This window comes from Etheostoma cragini, chromosome 11, assembly GCF_013103735.1.
Source record: "Etheostoma cragini isolate CJK2018 chromosome 11, CSU_Ecrag_1.0, whole genome shotgun sequence".
NCBI lineage: Eukaryota > Metazoa > Chordata > Actinopteri > Perciformes > Percidae > Etheostoma > Etheostoma cragini.
In genome coordinates this window covers 24,204,049-24,215,443 of record NC_048417.1, presented here as the reverse complement: position 1 = coordinate 24,215,443, position 11,395 = coordinate 24,204,049, and the positions used below count along the sequence as shown (strand labels likewise).

General features: G+C 41.0%; 1 protein-coding gene across 4 annotated transcripts in view; it reads right to left on the bottom strand.

Annotated features, from left to right (window-relative positions):
• Positions 1-11,395, bottom strand: part of LOC117952509 (poly(rC)-binding protein 3) — a 43,373-nt gene that overhangs the window by 30,103 nt on the left and 1,875 nt on the right. For all 4 annotated transcript variants that reach the window (XM_034884870.1, XM_034884873.1, XM_034884872.1 and 1 more), the window contains exons 2-3: positions 8,725-8,830; positions 7,857-7,972 (exon numbers count right to left, since the gene is read on the bottom strand). The gene's annotated coding sequence lies outside the window, so the exon portion shown is untranslated. The remainder of the gene's footprint in view (positions 1-7,856; positions 7,973-8,724; positions 8,831-11,395) is intronic.

Sequence of the window (11,395 nt, the reverse complement as noted above, 5' to 3'; positions counted from 1 at the left end):
GATGGCTGCTAGCTGGCTGGGGGCTGACTGTGGATGTGTCCCCGTGCCAGGGGTGGAAGGATAGTGGATGGCTGCTAGATGGCTGGGTGAAGACTGTGGCCTGTCCCCCGGCCCAGGGGGTAATGATAGTGGAGGGCTGCTAGCTGGCTGGGGGAAAACTGTGGCCTGTCCCCCGGCCCAGGGGGTAATGATAGTGGATGGTGGCTAGCTGGCTGGGGGCTGACTCTGGAATGGATGTTTCCGCGGGGCTGTTGTCAGGTCTCATCACGACTAAAGCCTTGCAGTGTTGGGAGTCTGAGGCAGAAGACAGGGGTGTGCTAGCGGGCTAAATAACCATCAGATCAGTTGTCTCTCTATACCAGTGGTTGGCAACTCACGGCTCCGGAGCGACCTGCGGCTCTTTGATCCCTCTAATGCGGCTCAGCTTTTAAAAAATAATTCATGAATATTTAATCAAAATTTATTTTATTTTAGTTTGTATAGCAAATGAAAGACATCAATTCAGCTGTGGCCTAGTCAATTGCTTGTGTTGAATCTAAAGAATAGGGCTGTAATCAACCAAAGAAAATCTTGGTTGACTGAAGTCGTGAACATTTAGACTAAAAATCGACTGGGGCCCACGGTGCGGAGGGGGGGAAAAAATAAAAAATGCAAGATAAATTAACTGCTCTGTCCTGCAGTAGGTTATTTGCAGTATGTTAAATCGTTTTTGACCTAATTATTTTGCACTGAAATGCCACTCGTCTGTCGGCTCTGACAGCGCTCAGTGCCTCGCTGTGTTGTATTAACTCTGAAACTTTCTCTTTGAGTCCTTCACATTTTGCTGATGTCCTTTTTTATCCTGAGCAATAAAGTCGACAATTCCTTTTGTGATATTATTTGTGCGTTTGGATGGTAGAGGCTTAACATCCAGGGGGTCTGGGGGGGTCTGGGGAACGCTACCGTCGTTGCGGGAGGGTGCGCCGGTAGTTATAAAACGATTATTAGACTATGAAATATGCCAATTCTAATATGTTCATATCCAGCCTGCTCAAAACAGACAGGGCAACCTAACGGAGAAAAGTTAGCTTACCGTTTTAAGGTGATACGCCATGTTTGTAGTCGAGCTGCGATATGCAAACTGTTGCTTGCAAACTTTGCATTCAACTTTTTTCCGTTCTCTATTTTTGTAAAATGCTGCCACACTGGCGATGTCTTCGACATGGTAGAGAAGGACTGACTGTAAATTTAACACTCACAATTAAAGAAATATTCAGCAAACCACTAAAACAAGGCTTTCTAGTTCTTTCTTCAATCTGTCCCCAGTGGGTTGGGCTAATCCAAAAAAAGAGGCTGTCTTGAATTGTTTAAGAGCAAGAGGAAAAAACACCACCCACCTGGCTTCAGTGGCTACAGACAGGGCACCGAGTATACACAAGGGCTTTGTGGCTGGGTGGCTTTACTGCAGAAGTTGCTGGACAGAAAGTTGCTTTCACTGCATCCTGCACCAAGAGGCACTGTGTGCTCAAACATTTCCTCCGGAATGAACAGAAGTAATGAATGTTTTCATATAGATTGAGAGCAAAATAATGGCGAAAGGTTTAAATCACCGTCAGTTCCGTTCGTTACTGGATGAGCTGGAAAGCACGTATTCTGATCTGCTGCTGCACAACAAAGTCCGGTGGCTGTCCAGAGGCGAGGTAATGATGTGCTTTGCGGCATGTTTGGAACAAGTGAAAACCTTCCTGGGCTGCAAAGGGCTCACATTTCCTGAGCGGGAACAGCCAGAGTGGCTGGAAGAGCTACACTTCTTGGTAGACATGACGGCACACCTGAACACGCTGAACACGCTGAACACGCTGAACACAGCTCGTCGGGGTAAAGGACGCACAGGGCTGTGTCCCCTTTACCCTGAAGAGCTGTGGAGGTTTTGGCATTCAAGCGCAAGTTGACAGAGCCAGCCCTATTTTACTAAACCGTCAACCCAACTTCTTTTTTAAGAGTTAAAAATGTTTTGTTACATGCATAAATGTTACTTAATTTTCTCTGCAGTCATATACACAGTAGCCTATAGTTTGTTCATAAATAGCACAAAGGAAAAAAAAAAAGTTCTATGCAGTGTTATTTCATTTAAAAGTTCAAAAGGTTTTTGTGGCTCCCAGTGTTTTCTTGACTGTGTGAAACGGTCCAAATGGCTCTTTGAGTTGTAAAGGTTGCCGACCCCTGGTCTATACAGTTAACGTTACTGAAGAATGTGTGGGATAGCCCAGAGTTGTTAACCATGGTCAAAACAATCATACTTAAAATAAATGAGCTTGTTGATCGGTGTTGTAATCTTAAATTACCCACCAAGAATTACATTAGCATCAGCTACTTGCCAACCAGCACCTTTACACTAGGTACATGCTTATTGGCTTACTGACGCTGATAAGATTTACTTAGGTATTGAAATTTGGTATTGAATGACGAGGCATTTTATGATACTCAATACAATAGAGGCAATTTGTTTGTGCCTAAAAGGATTGAAGGTAGGTACCCATCCCTATTTAGAACATAAACTACCACTTGGTGCATGGACAGTTACTGCAACAAAGTAGCCAATAAGAGGGGAGGAGGCAGCTGTTTAGCTGGCATTTGGTGCTTGGGAAACCCCCTGCGACATTTGAGAGTTAAACAAGGAGTCTCTGGGATCATGTCCTGGAAGCAGCTCATTAATATTTGACTTCATTGCTTTAGTGCTCCTCCATGGCCAGTTTAGTGATAGGGCTGGAGAGGGCCTACTTTATAGCCAAATAATGATGGTAAAGCTGCAGAATGATATTTTAGGTCCATGAAAAGTTGTTTTAAGAACTGTAACTGCTACTGTGTTTTGTAGATTAGTCATGTCTCTGTAAAGTTTGTGTGTGTGTGTGTGTTACACACTTTGTAATAGGTCCCATTGGTTATATAACTGTACACCCTTCTTATACACTATGGCTAGTATACCTGATTTATAATGAATTCAATTTAATTATAAAAAGTTAAGAGATGTTTGGGGAACGGCAATGAATGCATAACCTCCCCTCCATCAACAAATCCCACAAAAACCTCGTCTGTGCCCCTGTCTAAACCTCGTCTGTGCCCATGTCTAAACCTCGTCTGTGCCCATGTCTAAACCTCGTCTGTGCCCATGTCTAAACCTTGTCTGTGCCCATGTCTAAACCTTGTCTGTGCCCATGTCTAAACCTCGTCTGTGCCCATGTCTAAGCCAGATATTCCGCAGTGGGTGTAGTACAACTGTCCACTGGCCACAGCAGATGTACTGGGCAGTTAGGTTACCATGTGAGCAACTGTGTCAAAGGGAAGCATGGAAATGCTGAGAATATGCCCAGTGAAGCATTTTAGAATGAATGTGCCTGAGTGCTGTCATTTTTTATGTACATCTCAACACATACTGTACCTCCATGTTATAGTTTGATGTACTGCACTTAGTGGCAATGGTTCATAATAATCCCATTATTAATCTGATATTTAATCTTGTTCAGAATCAAATTAACAAGCCGTTAGCCCTGACGGAGATCCCACTGTGCTTGCTATAGTGACGTTTTCTGAGATGAGCCTCTTTCTTTTGTTTGAACATTAAAATAACAAAAAACATGTTTAAGCCAATGCTGATTACTATCATTGGTTGTGCCTGAGTATTTAGGGTAAAACCATATTTCACTTAGAAACCCTATAACAAAACTGCTTTGGGTAGCCTATAAAATGACCAGATTAAATCTGCAAAATAACTTCTTTTTAATCAAAACAATCCAAATGAAATGTTCTGTAAGGGGTTTTAGGTAAACTTATGTACCCACTCACACCAGATTATGTGATGTTTCAAAGTTGACATAGTAAATCAATCTAATTAATTCTTTGTCTAGTTTAATTTGGGTATTCAAACTTATTGTCTCATTTATTTGGCTATTGGAGTTTTCACGCTGGTGGTTTTCAAAGGAAAGTTGGTTGAACTGTACAGAATGCGCAGAATGTGTGTTTGTGTTCATCTTTCTGTATGCTGTATGCTACCATAGTATGGCCAGAGGCCGCAGAGGCACTTGGTTCTTCCCTTATAGGGTTATAAAAAGAAGCCTGTATCTGCTGACTTAGTTCCTATCAGTCCAAAACAGTGCTCTGCAGAGGGAGCCAGCTTGGATATTCTTTTTTTTCTAAGGATTGATTTAAAGCTTACTTGAACTTTCAAAAGACAGAGTTGCAACTAGAAGGGCACACAGAGAGTGCAGCCCTCTGCCAAGTTAATGCGCTATCTCGCAATGTTAACAAAAGTCAAAGATAATTTGATTTAGTGTATCCGCCCCATGATTCGGATCTGCCATAAAATGTACTGGTTTGTCCCTGGTCCATGCTACACCCTTCTACAACATGTCATGGAAATTCGGCCAGTCATTTTTCCTTAATCCTGCTGATAAATAGACAATGAAACCAACAAACCAAATAGCAACATTTTACCTCCCTGGCAGAGGTAGTAGTAGTAATAATAATAATAATAATAACAGTAATACTCAGTGACCAAGCTGAAAGGTTTCAGTGGGCAACTCTTCCGTAAGGGTATTTGTACTGAAAATCTTGCTTGTAGACCTTCATTCACTTGCAGGCACAAACCCAACTATTTCCTCCTTAATCTTTCATCAGTGGTCAATGTTAAAAGGTGTAAGAAAAGCTTTATGTCTAGCATGTCATCTGGAATTAATAATTCCCTTCAAATGCAACAACATAGTTTACAGGTGAGAGTTTGGAAATACTGTGACATGAGTCCAATGTAGTAAGTGCAGTAAGTGCTGTTGGGTAATAAGAATTCAGCTTTCGTTGATTCCTATTGAATTGACTTAAGATTTGAGTCATATGGATAAGTCCCTCAGAGACACAAAACAACCTTTGTTTCAGTTCAGTTGCTGCCTCTTTGCCTACATTTCAGGGCTGAATACGTCACTACGGCCAAGAAGGCTGTGTTCACCCAATGGCTTCACACTGCCTGCTTTTGCTAAAATAAGACGGTGTGTCCTTGACAGCTCATAGTATACCTGGCTGCTTGTTTACTGGTGCATTCAGGCTTTCTCATTACCTTTGGAAAGACATTTGGGCGATATGATGTGAACCTGTCACATCCACCAGGTCTTTGTCATCAGTCACTCGTGACTACATGCTGAATAGTGTACCATTGGTACACTATTTGTCCATCATGTGTTGAAGTGAAACATCCCAATTCATACTGCCCACTAAGTTAGCACTAAACGATGGATTGTGATCTATGTTGGGTGTTTGAGTGAAAGTACTGGCAGTAAAATGAATAGTAAATAAGATTTGGCATGGACAGCACAAATGCACTTTTAAGTTTTTTGGTAGGCTCTGCGAGGCCAGACCGTCTCATTTAGGGTGGAGGTGACGCTTGATCTGATATGCCTTTGGTCCGCTAATCTGCATTTGTACCTTTTTTTTAATTTATTTTTTTAAATACCATTTCAAATGATTTCTCCAACAAAAGAGACTATAACTACACTGCATCAAGACTCTGTTTGTAAATTCTATATTCCCCGTGGTTGCATGCAAAGAATTTAGGACATCACTTGGTGAGTAAGTGAAGAAATCATTTTAAGGGTGAAGTATTCCTTTACCAATTATACTAAATAAGTGTTGCAGTGTGTTTCTCTAAGAACTTGTCTTTCTTTTTGTTTTACTTCACGGCTCTGTGCGTATTATAAGGACTGGACGTTGATGTGCTATTTTCAAACCTGCCAGTGGTGGTGACCCGTGGTAAGGTCACCAAAGCTGTTACATTGACGAAGGGTAACGTTTGCCTCAAGGAATTCTTCCCCACACGCCACAGTTTCAAGTGGTAAAGTGGACTTTTACTCAGCAAAAAGAGCAGCCCAAGACAATCACAATGACTTTAAGGAATTAATCTGAAGGTCCGTGCATGTAATCTGTGCATGTGATTGATGGCACCTCTGGCATTCAGCAACCTGTGGGACAGTCGAGCCACATCCAAGCACCATCCACTGGCTGAAAAATAGGTTTATGAAAACATTTGAGGCGAGAAATGAGGCCACGCAGTAACAATCTATATTTGTATTTGAGCAGTGCTGCCTAGTAAAAATAATTGATCGGAGATCACAGTCATTGACACAGTGTTAAAGACTCCTCAGAGCCTTGCAACAGCCATTAGGAGCACTAGAGGGAGGCAGAGGATCATGGATGTCTTTGTACAGATTATCTGTGTCATTTTCTATTGTCAGGATAGAGACAGTTTCCGGAAATGGACATATAAAAGTTACCAACTGCAGCTTTAATTGCCACCAATCAGTGGAGGAGTGTGAAACCTTTGGAATGTGTATTGCAATGCCTACTAGTCAACATCTCTACAGGCTGCCTTTAGCAACATCCAATGAGCTTAGATTAGCTACCACTTAACTAGATACAGAGGTAATTGTTACCCAGACAGTGAATCATAACTCCCAAAAACTGTACACAACATAGTCTACTGTGTCAGTTTTTTTTTTTAGTCTGCTGCAACCAAGTTTGAGAAAAGCCTTCATGTCACCAAGTGTCAAACTCTAGGCCCGCGGGCCAAATCCGTCCCCTTGCAGATTTTGATCCGGCCTATATATTCATTTAGGTTCACAAAGATTTGAGGCGCACCAATTGAACACATGAAGGGCGTGTGACCGGCAAGTAAGAATGACATAGGCCGACTTTATGCTGGTCAAACACACTCGGGTGCCACATGTTCAACATCGCACAACATCAGCATCGCACGTGCACAAGCATCGCCGCTCTCTCAGCTTTTATCTGTTTTCCCTGTTTTCATGCATGCAGAAGTTTAGTTTGCTAAATATACAAAATTTGTTTAGTTGGATATTGGATGTGAAAAGAAGGAAATGGATCTTCAGTAACATTGCACTTTAGATGTGTGTGAATTTCCAGCACCCGGAGTAATTTACATACTTCTTTTTATAGGTATCGATTATCTGTTTAAAAATGTTCTACGTTCTATGCAAAATGTACTACTAAAGAAAAGATAGAAAATAAATATTTGTGTGTGCTTAAAGTGGTTAGAAAATATGAAATCTGAATCAGCTAAAATTGGTATCAGTAGGCCAAACTCATGAAAAATCGGAGTCCGCCTAGAAAGTTGTAATTGGTGCATCTCAAACAAAAATGATAAGCCTACTTTTTGTCACTTTTCAACATGATGTTGCCTGTTCTGAAGTCTTTTTGTCACAGACTTTTTGGGGGCTTTGTTGTCCAAACTGTAAGTATGACGACTATATGAGACCTGCAGTAATATAGTCAAAGATATTGGGCTTTTTCCAAATAAAACGTCCCTTAAACCCTAAAGCTGATGGGACATTTAGTTTAGACCATGTGTTGCAGTGGAACAGGAAAGGGATGAAGTGCTGAGTGACGGAGGACTATATGTCTTGTTACTTCATCTAACGGTACAGAACATTGAGACAGGTATTGAGGCTGGCTGGGACAGGAAGACAAGAGAAAGATAAAGAAGAGGAAGGAGAATGCTGAAAGAATAAGGGAATATTTGATGCGTTGTTTTCATAAACATTAAACATTTGTCGTTTTTATAGGCTGATACACATAGGCCTACACATTTTCCACGTTGTGTTATTGATAGTTAGCCTTGCCTTCCAACCAAACAAAATCCGGTGATTGGAAAGCAAGGCTTGTTCAAAGTCATCTGACGCATTCCAGCACCAGTGGCACGGCCTCCATCAGCAAACATCCAGTCTTAAACTTTAAAGCAAGGACACCTACTTTATTAAACTTTTCCATAGTGGAACATCAAAACAGCATAGACAGATCAGATGAGCGTTGTTACTTACCAGATTTGCGGTGGCCGTTGTGTTCCCCGGGCATACAGGACACCACAGCTAAATGGTTGCACGCAGATCAGTTCATCAGCCTTTGGACTTCCCTTCAGGTTGATAACCAGCCCATGCTGCAGCCCAAAGAAATAAGACATGAAAAGGTGTTTTTTTTGGAACAGAGGATAAGAAATGTCTCTTATCAGGTTGACACTTTTTTTTTAATCACATTTTTTCATATGTTGATTCTTCAAAATGTGTTGAGTTACAGAAAAAGTAGGGAACTCCTTTGAGGAATAACTGATGTAAGGCAGTGAGCGGTTGAGAGAGAAAAAGGTGTGTGTGTGTGTGTGTGTGTGTGTGTGTGTGTGTGTGTGTGTGTGTGTGTGTGTGTGTGTGTGTGTGTGTGTGTGTGTGTGTGTGTGTGTGTGTGTGTGTGTGTGTGTGTGTGTGTGTGTGTGTGTGTGTGTGTGTGTGTGTGTGGTAATAATTCAGCAGTAAGGTTATAGCTGTGTGTGTGTTTGTTTTGGCAGTAAATATTCATCAGCAAGGTTATAGCTCTCTGCGTGTGTGTGTGTGTGTGTGTTAGGTGTCGATGAATATTCGGCAGCAAAGTTATAGCTGGGAACGTAGCAGTGTAGTGTGTGTATAGTTTAGGCTATTTGCCTCTGAATACATGCGACAACTCCTCAAATCCCATTAAGTATACTGTGCATTATCGACACATGGGTTTGTTTTTCTTGGTAAAGTCTGTTTGTCAGGATCAATACATTTAGAAGCAAACCTAGACTCTCCAACCCTCACTTTTCACTCAGAATAAGGCAACCCATCAATCATGTTGCTCAAAGTGTGTGCAAGCAAATAACATAAATAAGGTGTGTCTGACCGATGAGGGATCCCAAAAGTCTCCCAGGTCTTTTCTTCCAGGTCATGTGACCTGTGGTGGGCACCCTTCCAACAGAATGGGGAGACGAGGCGTCTGACCGATGTACCTGTTGTTAACAGATCACAGGGTTAAGACATAAAAAAAAACATGGTCAGTTGATGTAACATGACAGGGTTTTTGGTATTAGCTGAGTTTCAGGGATCTAACCAATAAAATCTTTTGCCGTGATAGAGTGAATCAGATTTCTCTGTGTTTAAAGTTTGATCTCATGCAATCAAACACTCAAGTAGCTTATGAATTTAGTAGAATTGAATAGTTGAGTAAGTGATTAAGTGGACTTTAATTAGCCTGTGGGAATCTTTGGCTAAGGCCTACTAAAAGGGGAACTATACGCCCATTTTCAAAATGTATGTTATGCCTATGGTTGTGCCTATTTATTGTCTAATAGGACACGGAGCAGCTGCAGACTTTAACACGTGATGATATCAACAGTTCGAGGCTTTAAGAGAGAGAGTAGCTCATGTTCACATATATGGATTGAACTTTCCTCTGCCAGGAAATAACATTAAGGTTGTGTGCCCCTTTAATCTATAGGCCATATTATGGATTAATGTGCTTAATAAGGCAGAGGGCCAACATTTACATTGACATACACTACCGTTGAAAAGTTTGGGGTCACTTAGAAATTTCTATTGCCCTCGATTGTAGACGGAATACCAGCTGAGATCAGTTTTCTTTCTTTTTTTAAACCAGGGCAGCAATTTTCAGATTACAATATGTTCTTACAAAATTGCAAAAGTGTTCTCCGATGTTTTTCAAGTTAGGTGTTTAAAATAATATCAGACTAGTAAACAGAATGTACCTTTGGAACATTGTATGAATGGTAGCCGATAATGGGCAATGGAGATATTGCATTATTTTTATTTATTTTATTTTATTTTCACAGTAAAAGAAATTAAAGCAGTGTTATGTGTTTCACAAAAAGATGTGATGGACAACTGCCGAAAAACCCTCAAGGGGCTTAATAACTGTCACTCTCCATAGAAACAATTATATTTAACAATAAAAAAATATGTATATATTACTATGAGAAAAAAAAAAAAAAGGAAAAATGTCTTTGTACAAAACAATTTACAATTGCATTTAGAGCACAAACCCATATGGAAAATTTAGACAACTTACGAGCAACAATTTTACTCTCTGTTGAAACTGTTCTTTAGAAACTTCAACGAGTGATGTGGGAGGACTGTTCCATGTTTCTGACCCTCTGTATAATAATAATGTAATATTGATCGGTATAATATACTAAACTGTGTTTAAGTCGTACGAGAGTAGGGAGGCCTGATAAGACAACTACTACGAGTCGGGTACTGATAAAATACATTATTAAAAGTAAAAATATCTTTTGTAGAGCTGTGAACTGTGTGAGCTGTGGGCGGCTGTGGCTCAGTGGTAGAGCGGTTGCCTGCCAATCAGAAGGTTGGTGGTTCGATCCCCGCCCCTGCAGTCATTGTCGAAGTGTCCCTGGGCAAGACACTGAACCCTGAGTTGCCCCCGGTGCTGTGCATCGGAGTGTGAATGTGTGTGAGTGTATATCTGATGAGCAGGTGGCACCTTGTACGGCAGCCCCAGCCACAGTGTATGAATGTGTGTGAATGGTGAATGTTCCCTGTAGATGTAAAAGCGCTTTGAGCAGTCGTTAAGCGCTGTATTTATAAAGCGCTAAAAGCGCTATATAAATACAGCACATTTACATTTACATTTAAACAAATAAAGTAATTTGAAGTTGATTCATCTGGTAAACACTAAGAATACTTGCCTCAGCAAACAATACAATAATTGAGAGGGGTGTCTACGATGAACACAAAAAATTATTCTTAAAGCTTGCTTCTGAAGTCGAAAAATAGATTTCAGTTTAGTTGGGTGGGTGCTAGCCCAAGCAACATTACAGTAATTGATATATGGATAAGACAATGAATAATACAACATAATTGCAACTTTTTTCTTAATCAGGTCCCAGTTTTTCCTAGTGTACCGACCACTTTGGCTATTTTTGTACCTATGGCACTAATGTGAGGTTTCCAGGATAAAGAGTCATCCAGTAAAGGGGTTACTTTAAGCCCACAACCCCCAAAGTAACGGTGCAAGTGACTTGCGACCCTCCCCCACTATAAACGTATATAAACATTGCGCACAACCGCGCACACACTAAAAGCGTATCCAAAAAACGAGCATAATGACAACACATAATAACACAACAGTCATAACATTATTCTTCAGTAATTTACTCATTACTTTAATTTGAACTTAACCTAACCTAATGAGATTGATGTGCAATATGGTTGGAGCACAGCAAGTCCAATCCTGGTTTAATGTTGGAGACAGCTACTCGGAGATCATCCTCCACATTCAACCGCCATCTGTATTTATTTTTAAGGTACATCAGTGCCGAGAAAGTCTTTTCGCACAAGCAGGTAGTGCCAAACGGCATCAGCACATCCAAAGCCGCCCTGGATAGCTGTGGGTATTCCCTCTCAACTGAAATCCAAAACTCCGCCAGCGTCTTAGAATTAAACACTGTCTTCAAGGTTCTGTCGCTTGACAGTTCAACCAATGCGTCCTCCAGCTCGGATGTCAGATGATTTGCCCTCGTTTCAAATCAAAAGAGCTG